Genomic DNA, 12164 nt, shown 5'->3' with positions numbered 1-12164 from the left:
TGAACCAGGTTTCTAAGCAATAGTTCTGTCCAACAGAACTTCTGCAATGGCAAAAATGTTCTCTATCTTTGCTGTATAGTATAACAGCCACTAGCCACATGTGGCTACTGAGCACTAGAAGAGAAAGTAGTGGGAATTTAAAAAATTTTTAAATTTTAATACAAATAGCCACATATGACCATTATAATGGAGAGTACAGATTTAAAATACAATGCCACTAGTGAAACAGAGGCTTCCAATTTTCGACCATAAAAAGTAGCCCTATATGACAGAATAAACACTGGCATATACTGAACATACCTGAGTTCTATTCCTAGTTCTGACATACTGCCAGATGAACCTGGAAAGGCCATTTTGTGAGGTCTCCCTTGTTTTCTCATCTGTACAGTACACAGATTCAATCCATGTTTCCCAGACTTTAGTCATTAATGTGCCAAGTTACTACATGCATATACCACCTGTACTGTTACTTTAATATTTTCTTTAAATTGGCTCATTTTTAAAATCTAATTTTATCATAAAGTCTATAAATCATGGGTGTGACATGCTGATTATTTTTTCAAAACATATTAAACTAAATATGTAATTATTAAAAATGGTTGATTGTGCTCTACCTAAAATCATTCTATTTACAACCAATAGTAAACACACTGGGAAATTAAGTTACATGATCAGTAGAGTTTTCAATTCTATAAACTCTGAGTAAGTGTCAAAATTAGATGTCTGAAAAGATATATTTCTAGCAGTTTAAGCACAAACTAAAATAGCTATGGTTAAAAGGCATTTTAATAATAAAGGCCAACTACAACAATTTTATTGCCTTTTTCTGAGACTGGTTAGAGCTTGTAGTCTGAATTCAAGGTGAGTAAAGATACTTCCAATCTTCAAGGCATTGGCTGTCAGGTCTTAGAGGGTAAAACTATGTTCATTTATTTCTTTATCCCCAGTACCAGCTATAAAGCCAAGCACCGAATTCTAATAAAGATATATTAAATAAATTCAACTCAAACAGAATTGCTTTACTTTTTAATTTAGAAAAAGTTCCAGTCAGGAATTACCAGAACAGAATTTCAGAGACTCATATAATTTAGATGATTGGAAAAAACATCTAATAATTCTTATACTAGCTTTGCTTCCTTCCTTAACAGTTCTGGAGCACAGGGTCAGTAACTTAATTATATTCTCATTCATTAGGACCCTCAAATTTTCATTTCCTTACTATTTTGGCTTTCCCATTCCCTATCTCCACATCAACCCAATTATTTACATTTTCACTCCTTCACTCAGGCTACAAAGTGCTACTGGCCTGAGGATGGCCTCGTGGCTCTGCAAACTGACTTCATAATTCATAAGATTATCACATGGAGACAGGACCAGCTATGTGATTTGCAGGGTCCAGTGCAAAAGTAAAACGTGGGGTCCTTTGTTCAAAGATTAAGAATTTCAAGACAGTAACAGCAGAGAATTAAAAATGTATTTCTTTACAACTCAAAACCCAATATAGATGGAGCCTCACTCATAAACACAAACCATAAAGACTATAGTGTACAGCAAAGAAAACGGAGCCTGGAGTCAGAAGACCTCCAGCCACTCATTATTATTGTTAGATGCTGGAGTCACTTCCAATTCACAGAGACACTATGCACAACAGAATGAAACGCTGACCTGTCCTGTGTCATCCTCACAATCCTTACTATGTTTGAGCCCACTGTTGGAGTCACTATGTCAATACATCTTGTTGAAGGTCTTCCTCTCTTGCAATGACCCTCTACCTTACCAAGCATGATATCCTTCTCCAGGGACTGGTCCCTCCTGATAACATATCCACAGTATGTTAGATGAAGCCTCACCATCCTCGCTTCTAAGGAGCATTCTGGCTTTACTTCTTCTAAGACATATTTATTCGTTCTTCTGGCAGTCCAAGGTATACTCGATACTCTTCATCAACACCATAATTCAAAGGCATCAATTCTTAAGTCTTCTTTATTCATTGTTCAGCTTTCACATGCATACAAGGTGACTGAAAATACCATGACTTGGGTCAGGCGCACCTTAGTCCCCAAAGTGACATCTTTGCTTTTTAATACTTTAAAGAGGTCTTTTACAGCAGATTTGCCCAATGCAATATGTTGTTTTATTTCTTGACTGCTGCTTCCATGGTCATTGACCGTGGATCCAAGTAAAGTGAAATCCTTTCACAATGTCAATTATTTCCTCCAACCAGTTGTGAAGATTTTTGTTTTCTTTATGTGGAGGTGTAATCCATACTGACGGCTGTAGTCTCTGATCTTCATCAGTAAGTGCTTCAAGCTTTCCTTGCTTTCAGCAAGCAAGGTTGTGTCATCTGCATAGTGTGGTTATTAATGAGTCTTCTTCCAATCCTGACGTTGCATTCTTCTTCATATAGTTCAGCTACTTGGATTGTCTGCTCAGCATACAGATTGAATAAATACGGTGAAAAGATTTAACCCTGATGCACATCCTTCCTGATTTTAAACCACGCAGTGTCCCCTTGCTCTGTTCAAATGACAGCCTCCTGGTTTATGTGCAGGTTCCCCAAGAGCATAATTAAGTGTTCTGGAATTCCCATTCTTTGCAGTATTACCCATAATTTGTTATGACCCATAGAGTTGAATGCCTTTGCATAGTCAATAAAACGCAGATAAACGTCATTCTGGTATTTTCTGCTTTCAGCCAAGATTTATCTGATATCAGCAATGATATCACTTACTCCACGTACCCTTCCAAATCCAGCTTGCATCTCTCGCAGTTCCGTGTAGACAGAGCCACAACCGCTTCTGAATTATCTTCAGAAAAATTTTACTTGTGTGTGATATTCATGATATTGTTCAATAATTTCTACATTCCATTGGATCATCTTTCTTTGGAACAGGCATAAATATGGATCTTTTCCAGTCCGCTGACCAGGAAACCGTCTTCCAAATTTCTTGGCATAGATGAGTGAGCGTTTCTAGCACTGCATCCAATTGTTGAAACATCTCAGTTGGTATTCCATCAATTCCTAGAGCCTTGTTTTTCACCAATGCCTTCAGTGCAGCTTTGACTTCTTCCTTCAATACCATTGGTTCTTGACCCTATGCTACCACCTAAAATGGTTGAATGTTGACCTATTCTTTTTCGTACAGTGACGCTGTGTATTCCTTCTATCTTTTTTTGATGCTTCCTGCATTGTTCAGTATTTTGCCCGTTTTTAAAAAAAAAAAAAAAATTGCTGTCAAGTCGATTCCCACTCATAGCAACTCTATAGGACAGAGAAGTGCTCCATAGGGTCTTCAAGGAGCTGCTGGTAGATCCAAATTGCTGACCTTTTGGTTAACTGCTATGGTATACCATAGCTCTTAACCACTGTGCGACAGTTTTGCCCATAGAATCCTTCAATATTGCAACTTCAGGCTTGAATTTTCTATTCAGTTCTTTCAGGTTGAGAAATGCCGAGCGTGTTCTTCTATTTTGGTTTTCTAAATCCAGGTCTTTGCACATTTCATTACAATATTTTAATTTGTTTTCTGGAGCTGCCCTTTGAAATCTTTTGTTTAGTTCTTTTACTTCATCATTTCTTCCATTTGCTTTAGCTACTATACACTCAAGAGCAAGTTTCAGAGCCTCTTCTGACATACATTTTGATCTTTTTTTTTTTGTCTTTTTAATGACCTTTTGCTTTCTTCATTTATGATGTTATTCCACAACTTGTCTGATCTTTGGTCATTAGTGTTCAACACGTCAAATCTATTATTGAGATGGTCTCTAAATTCAGGTGGTATATATGGGCATATTTCATCTTATTTTGCATCGCAGATACTGTGTTTTTTACAAATTGAAGGTTTGTGGCAACCCTGTGTTGAACAAGTCTATTGGCGTGATTTTTTCAACAGCATGTGCTCACTTCATGACTCTATTATATTTTGGTAATTCTCCCATTATATCAGACTTTTTTTTATTATATCTCTTATAGCAATCCGTGATCTTTATGTTACTATCCTAATTGTTTTGGGGTGCCATGAACTGTGACCATCATCGATAAACATTTTGTGTGTTTTGACTGCTTCATCAACTAGCTGTTCCCCCATCTCATTCCCTCCCCTTGGACCTCCCTGTTCTGAGACATGACAATATTGAAATTAGGCCAATTAATAACCCCACAATGGTCTCTAAATACTCAAGTTAAAGGAAGAATCAAACATCTCTCACTTTAAATCAAAAGCCAGAAATGATTAAGCTTAGTGAGAAGGCATGTTGAAAGCTGAGACAGGACAAAAGCTAGGGCTCTTGTGTCAAACAGCCAAGTTGTGAATGTGAAGGAAATTAAAAGTGCTACTCCAGTGAAGACATGAATGATGAGAAAGCGAAGCAGCCTTATTGCTGATACGGAGAAAGTTTTAGCGGTCTGGATAGATGGATCAAACCAGCAACAACATTTCCTTAAGCCAAACCTAATGCAGAGCAAGGACCTAAGTCTCTTCAGTTCTACGGAGGCTGAGAGAGGTGAGGAAGCTGCAGGGGAAAAGTTTGAAGCTAGCAAGGTTGGTTCATGAGGTTTGAGGAGTGAAGCCGTATCCACAAACGTACAAGGTGAAGCAGTAAGTACTGATGGAGAAGCTGCAGCAGGTTACCCAGAAGATCTAGCTAAGGTAACTGATGAAGGTGGCTCCACTGAACACTGGATTCTCCTTGTAGATGAAACAGCCTTATATTCGAAGAAGATGCTATACAGGACTTTCAGTTAGAGAGAAGTCAATGCCCAGCTTCAAAGTTTCAAAGGACAGGCTGACTCTCTTGTTAGGGGGAATACTGACTCTTGTTAGGGGATAATGCGGCTGGTAACTTTAAGTTAAGCCAATGCTCACTTACCATTCTGAAAATCCTAGGGCCCTTAAAAATTATGCTAAATCTACTCTGCCTATGCTTTATAAATGGAACAACAAAGACTGGATGACAGCACATCTGTTTACAACATGGTTTACTGAATAATCCCACTGTTGAGACCTACAGCTCAAAAAAAAAAGATTCCTAACAAAATTTTACTGCTCACTGACACCACACCTGGTCACCCAAGAGCTATGATGGAGATATACAAGGAGATTAATGTTGTTTCCATGCCTGCTAACACAACATCCATCCTGTAGACCATGGATCAGGGAGTAATTCTGACTTTCAAGGCCTATTATTTAAGAAGGAAATGCTGGTGATGTAGTGGTTAAGTGCTATGGCTGCTAACCAAAAAGTCAGCAGTTCGAATCCACCAGGTGCTCCTTGGAAACTATGAGGCGGTTCTACTCTGTCCTATAGGGTCGCTATGAGTCAAAATTGACTCAACAGCAAAGGGTTTATTATTTAAGAAATACATTACGTAAGGCTATAGCTGCCATAGGTAGTGATTCCTCTGATGGATCTCGGCAAAATAAATTCAAAACCTTCTGGAAAGGATTCACCATTCTAGATGCCATTAAGAACATTCGTGATTCACGGCAGGAGGTCAAAATACCAACATTAACAGGACTTTGGAAGAAGGTGATTCCAGCCCTCATGGATGACTCTGAAGGGTTCAAGACTTCAGTGGAAAAAGTAACTGCACATACGGTGGAAATAGAAAGAGAACTAGAAGTGGAACCTGAAGATGTGACTAAACTGCTGTAATCTCATGATAAAACTTCAATGGATGAGGAATTGCTCCTTACGGATGAGGAAAGAAAGTAGTTTCTTGGGATGGAATCTACTCCTGGTGAAGAGGTTGTGAACACTGTTGAAATGATAACAAAGAATTTAGAATATTGCATAAACTTAGTTGATAAAGCAGAGGCAGGGTTTGAGAGGACTGACTTGGACTCCAACTTTGAAAGGAGTTCTACTGTGGGTAAAATGCTATCAAAGAGCATCACATGCTACAGAGAAATCTTTTGTGAAAGGAAGAGTCAATCAATGCAGCAAACTTCATTGTTGTCTATTTTAAGAAACTGCTACAGGCACCCCAACCTTCAGCAACCACTACCCTGATCATTCAGCAGCCATCAACACTGAGGTAAGACCCTCTACCAGCAAAAGATTAAGACTTGCTAAAGGCTTAGATGATGGTTAGCATTTTTTAGCAAATTACGTTTTTTTAAGTAAGGTATGTAGATTGTTTTTTTAAACATAATGCCATTGCACACTTAACAGACTATAGCGTAAACCTAACTTTTATATGCACCAGGAAACCAAAAAATTCGTGATTTGCTTTATTGTGATATTCGCTTTACTGTGGTGGTCTGCAATCAAACCAGCAATATCTCCAGGGTATGCCTGTACTCAAGGTCATATGTTGCTCACTCTTGTGGGCTTGTTTTAATTTTCTTCAGCTTCAGCTTGAACCTGTTCTGCAGTGAGCACCTAGCCTTGTCTGGACTGATGATAACAAAGCTTTTCCATTGTCTCTTTACACAGATGTAGTTAATTTGATTCCTGTGTATTTCATAAGGCAAGGCCCACGTGTACAGTCGCCGTTTATGTTGCTGAAAAAAGATATTTGCAATGAAGAAGTCACTGATCTTGCAAAATTCTATCATGTACTCGTTGTTTCTATCACCAAGGCCGTATTTTCCAACTACCAATCCTTCTTCGTTTCCAACTTTCACATTCCAATCACCAGTAATTACCAATGCATCTCGATTGCATGTTTGATCAATTTCAGACTGCAGAAGTTGGTAAAAATCTTCAATTTCTTCAACTTTGGCATTAGTGGTTGGTGCGCAAATTTGAATAATAGGTGCTTCAAGGATAGATCTTGAAATGTTCTTTTTGACAATGAATGTGACACCATTCCTCTTCAAATTTTCATTCCCGGCCAGTACTACCCGAATTCAAAACGGCCAATACTAGCCCATTTCAACTCACTAATGTCTAGAATATCTATCTTCAAGCGTTTCATTTCAGTTTTGACAACTTCTAATTTTCCTAGATTCCTACTTCATACATTCCACGTTGCAATTAATGGATGTTTGCAGCTATTTCTTCTCATTTTGAGTCATGCCACATCGGCAAATAAAGGCCGCAAGAGCTTGACTCCATCATCATCATGAAGGTCGACTGTACTTTGAGGAGGTAGCTCTTCCCCAGTAGTATTTTCAGTGCCTTTCAGCCTGAGGGGTTCATCTCCTGGCACTACGCTTGACAACATTCCACTGCTACTGATAAGGTTGTCACTGGCCAATTCTTTTTGTAGATGCCTGGTCTTTCTTCCCAGTCTGTCTTAGTCTGGAAGCTCTGCTGAATCTGTCCACCATGGGTGACCTTGCTGGTATTTGAAATACTGGTAGCATAACTTCCAGCATCACAGTAACACACAAGCCACCACAGTACGACAAACTGACAGATGAGTGGTAGAGCCACTCATTAGCTAGACCCTAACAAGCACCTTATTACACCAAGACCATAAAACAAAAATAGAACCTATACTATCTCTATCTCACAAAGTTGTGAAAATTAAACAAAGTAAGTTCATCACATCACACAGATGTTAGTATCACTACCATTCCCTGAAACAGCCCTGGCATCTAATGTTTTCAAATGTTAGAGGCATTGACAAATTGGGGGTATACAGGAAATGAGGTTTGCAATAATTAAAAAACAAACAAAAAAAAAACACTCCATTGCCATCCACTGGATTAGGGCTTATATTTGTCTCCTCACCTTCAAGTTTAACAAGTGCTCATGTCCTATCAACAGTTTCTGAGCAAAGGAAAGCCATGTTGATTCTGTGTTCATCTGCAGAACATCTATAACAGCACTGTCCAACAAAAATTCAGTGTGAGCCATAGAATCTCAAATTTTCTAATAGCCATATTAAAAAAAGTAAAAACAAATAGATGAAATTAATTTTAACATTCTTGTTTGTGTACCGAGTCTTAGGAATCCTGTGTGACATCTCAATTTGGACTATACCCATTTCAAGTGCTCAGCGGCCCCATGTGCTAGAGGCTACCGCGAATTTTTACAATACTAAGTGCACGGATTATCCAATCACCCTTTCACACCCCCCCCTTTTTTTTTTCTGTCTTCTACTTTTCTTACCACAGCAAATTACAACCGTAGCAGTTTCAAGAAATTCCTACCATCACTATGTTCTAGGAGATGCACTGCATGTATCCAAATTTTCCTTAAAATGGTTATACAAAAGGCCTGCAAATAAGTCATTTGCTAAGCAATTTAGCAATGCCCATGGCTTAAATGAGCAGCTTCATTTAGCCTCTTCAAGAATTTTAAATCACCAGTATTTGAAGAGAACAGAGCTAAACAAACGTTCGGGTGAAAGATCCTTTAAGAAGTATTTAACAGGGTACAACTGGAACAGGGCTTGTTGCTATTCCGGGTAAATCAGGAATCTGAGGGCGACACCCACGCTTCGGACAACTAGCTGAGCCTCCCGTCAAAGGCCGGACGCGGTTCCGCACAAACCCGCAGCGGCGGAGTCCGCAGCGCAGCCTGGCGCTCCTGAGACCAGCCCCACGCACCCTCGAGCCGCCCGCAGCCCCGGAGCTCTAGCCGAGGCCCAGCCGACCGCCCAGCGCGGTTGCCCAGCAGAGTGGAACGCAGGCCGGGCACCTCGCGCCTCCGCTCCCAGCCTGTCCCCGCCCACACCGCTTAAGTGGGCTTTCCCAGACCCCCTGCGGCGGCCCCGACGCTGCAAGCCCTGGACGCCCGCCTGCCTTCCGGGGAGCGGAGACGCGGCCCGGACCGCACTCACTGACCTGAGGTGGCAGCGCGGCCGCTCACAGCTGCTTCCGGCCTGGTCGCCGACACTCCCGCCGTGGCAGTCCCGACGCGGGCAAGATGGCGGCTGCGGAGGCTCGACCAGTGATCTGCACCACCCCGTCAGGCACCAAGACCCCACCACGGCGCCTCCGGGACGTGCAGCCTGCGCCTTGGCCTCAGAAAGGGTGTTCCCGGCCCTTGAGCCCCGCCCCTTGAGCCCCGCCCCTCCCCCGCACCGGGGATTGCCCCGCCCTGGGGCGGGATCATTTCCTGAGAATCCACGCCCCTTGCACCCGAGCTCTCGCCCACCTGCGGGCCCCGCCTCGCGCGTGGAGCCTCGGGCGGGAAATCGTGCACTCAGATCTGGCTGGACTGCACCTCAGATCTGCTTTACCGTTTTTAAGAATAAGTTCATAGACTTTGCTTCATTTGCTTAATTTCGATTTTCATTAAAAATATTTTGCAGGCGATATAGTAGAAAAATCAAAGGTACTTCGTGCGTCATTTATTCACTTATTCATTCATTCCACAAACGCGTCTTGAGGCCCCTGTTACGTGCCATGCACCATCCTGGAATGCTGGGAATACTGGAGTGAACAAAATGGACACGGTGCCTTGTTAGAACTGGTACAGTGCTACACCGGAGGGGCGCCCTTCAGTGTTGGAGGTCAAGAAAGCTTTCTTCAGAACCGCTAGGCTGAGACATGAAGAGCAAGTATGGGGTTAGTCAAGAAAGAGAACAGGGCAGAGAAAGTTGGAGAGAACGGGGAAGCAGCAGAGTATGGCTGGAAGTTAGAGTGAGAAGTGGAAGTGGAGAGAAATTAAAATATATCAGGAAGATGTCTGGAAACTAGGTTAGTGAGGGTGGAAGGACTTTTTCCGAAAGGAAATAGTTGAGTCATTGAGGATTTTTAACCAGGTGCTGTGATATGATCGTTTTTTGTGTGGAGAGAAGGAGGGAGGGTTAGGCTAAGTATCTGAATGACAACTGATGGCCTACACCATCAGAGATATGTAGAACAGGGATGAAGTGATGTTGGTACTCTGAGGAATTTAGAAGGTGGAATGATGACTGACTTGATGATTGAGTGAGGGAGGAAGAAGGAGGAGTCCAGGATGGTGACCAGCTTTCTAGCTCTGGTAATTTGAGTGGAGAGTGCTGCCACAGTCACTGAGTGAGTGAATACAGATGAAACAAGACTGACACAGAGGCTTTCTTGAGATGTCTGGCGCTTTTTGCTTGTCTGTTCTTGCTTAAAAGGGTGATTTTAGGCTTGTTGTGATTGCTGTACACAGTATAATAGCTTAGTCCTGATAATGTTCAAGGCAAGCAGTTTTGGTGAGAAGATGAGTTTGGGGAAATTGTTACTTGTGGAAATCTGAGGCTCCTTATCACTCCTGCCACTGGAGAAATGGAGACTAAAGAAAGTGCTGAATTCCTGAGGGAAGATACCACAAGATTTATCACTTGGAACAAACACTATCTTGTGAATCTTCTCAATGGTTTTGGCCCTGCTTCAAAACCACTACACAAAACCTCGAATCAATACAAGTCTCTTTCTTATTCACTCCTACCATACGTGGCTGAGCAAAACCTTTCCCCCTCATGCTCAGGAGATGACTTTGCCTCCTTCTTCAGAAAGAAAATTTAGACTACTAGGTAGAATTCCCACAGCCTCCTACGGCTTCCTCTTTCTCTCCTGTAACATCTTCATTCACTTCCATTCTTAACTTCTAGCTGACACAGAGAAAGAGGAAGAACCCATGTTGTTTCCCTCTTTAGGAACTTGTGCTATCGATTTTCTCCTCTTCCATATGTCTTAACATCTCCATTTTTATTGGCTCTTTACTTTCAACATATAAACATGTTCGTGTCACTCCCATTTTGTCCTCAAAGGAGAGTTCCATATTGGCTCTCTCCAATCCCACTCCCGCCTGTCTCTCTTGAACTCACTCAACTCAGGCTTTCATGTCTACCACTCCACCAAAACTGCTCTTTCAATGACCTCCAGTTTCACTGGCCATGGCTTCACCTTTGCAGCTTTCACACGTGACCACTTTCTCTCTCTTGAAATACTTTCTTCATTTGATTCTATATCACCAGTCTCCCTAGTTCTCTTTCTGTCCCTATGACTCTGCTGTTAGTTGAGCATGAAAAGCATGCTCTTGCCTCAGATCCTCTGCACTGGCTGCTCCTCTGCCTGGAATGCTCTTACAACAGAAATCTGCATGAATCATATTCTCACTTCATTTGATACTCTGCTCAATTGTCCCTGACTACATATAAATTAGCTTTTCTGTTTCTCTGCCTTATTTTTCATCCTGGCACTTACCACAACTTCACATACATATTCATCTCTTTATTTGCCTCTAGCTGTTTTCCCCTTCTCGAATATCTGCTCTGTATCTCCAGTCTCCTTTCCGTTGCTTTACTTTTTTGTAGTAGAACATATCTCCATCCACAAGTTTTAGCAGAGCGCTGATGACCTAGTTAGAAACTACATTCTACGGACTCCCTTTCGCATAGCTAGGTGTGGCTATGTCAAAAAGTTGTAACCAGTAAGATTTGACTAGGGCTTCTGGCTCACGTCCCTTGAAAGTAAAGCTGCTTACTATCTTCTTCTCTTATCCCTTCTTGCTGTCTGGAAAATGGCAAGAAAGGGAGATGGCAACCATGTATTGAGGAAGGCCAAGTTGCTCCATCAGCCTAGGTCCCAGGCTAACTTGGGAGAGATGAGGCACTTCCTCCTGGAACCAACCACAAACTACCAGACCATTAATGAGAGAAAAAGTAAACTCTGTTCTTTTTTAAAATAGTTCTGTTTGTTAAGTTGCACGAGGTTTGACGTTGTTGTTGTTAGGTGCTGTCGAGTCAGTTCTGACTCATAGTGACCCTATGCACAACAGAACGAAACACTGTCCGGTCCTGAGCCAACCTTACAATCGTTGTTAAGCTTGAGCTCATTGTTGCAGCCACTGCGTCAATCCCCCTCGTTGAAGGTCTTCCTCTTTTCCACTGACCCTGTACTCTGCCAAGCATGATGTCCTTCTCCAGGGACTCATCCCTGGTGACAACATGTCCAAAGTATGTAAGATGCAGTCTCACCATCCTTGCTTCTAAGGAGCATTCTTTTTTTTTTTTTTAAATAATATTTTATTGTGTTTAGGGTGAATGTTCACACAGAAAATTAAGTTCCTGTTTAACAATTTCTACAGAAATTATTCAGTGGTATTGGTTACATTTTTCACAATGTGTCATTCCTAAGGGGCATTCTTGTTGTACTTCTTCTAAGACAGATTTGTTCATTCTTTTGGCAGTCCATGGTATATTCAATATTCCTCGCCAGCACCACAATTCAAAGGCATCAACTCTTCTTCGGTCGTCCTTATTCATTGTCCAGCTTTCACACGCATATGAT

At 41.6% G+C, this 12164-nt stretch overlaps 1 protein-coding gene across 3 annotated transcripts in view; it reads right to left on the bottom strand.

The window, feature by feature from the left end:
* Positions 1 to 8946, bottom strand: part of MIOS (meiosis regulator for oocyte development) — a 36898-nt gene extending 27952 nt beyond the window's left edge. For 2 of the 3 annotated variants that reach the window (XR_007518398.1, XM_049893296.1), the window contains exon 1: positions 8742 to 8946. The gene's annotated coding sequence lies outside the window, so the exon portion shown is untranslated. Of the gene's footprint in view, positions 1 to 7683; positions 7825 to 8741 lie in introns of all 3 variants that reach the window. The other variant, XM_049893297.1, reaches the window with a different exon arrangement.
* Positions 8947 to 12164: the final 3218 nt, after the last annotated feature.

Source organism: Elephas maximus, chromosome 8 (genome assembly GCF_024166365.1).
Source record: "Elephas maximus indicus isolate mEleMax1 chromosome 8, mEleMax1 primary haplotype, whole genome shotgun sequence".
NCBI classification, from domain to species: domain Eukaryota; kingdom Metazoa; phylum Chordata; class Mammalia; order Proboscidea; family Elephantidae; genus Elephas; species Elephas maximus.
Note: the sequence above shows the minus strand (reverse complement) of the source record. Positions and strands in the feature narration are given on the sequence as shown.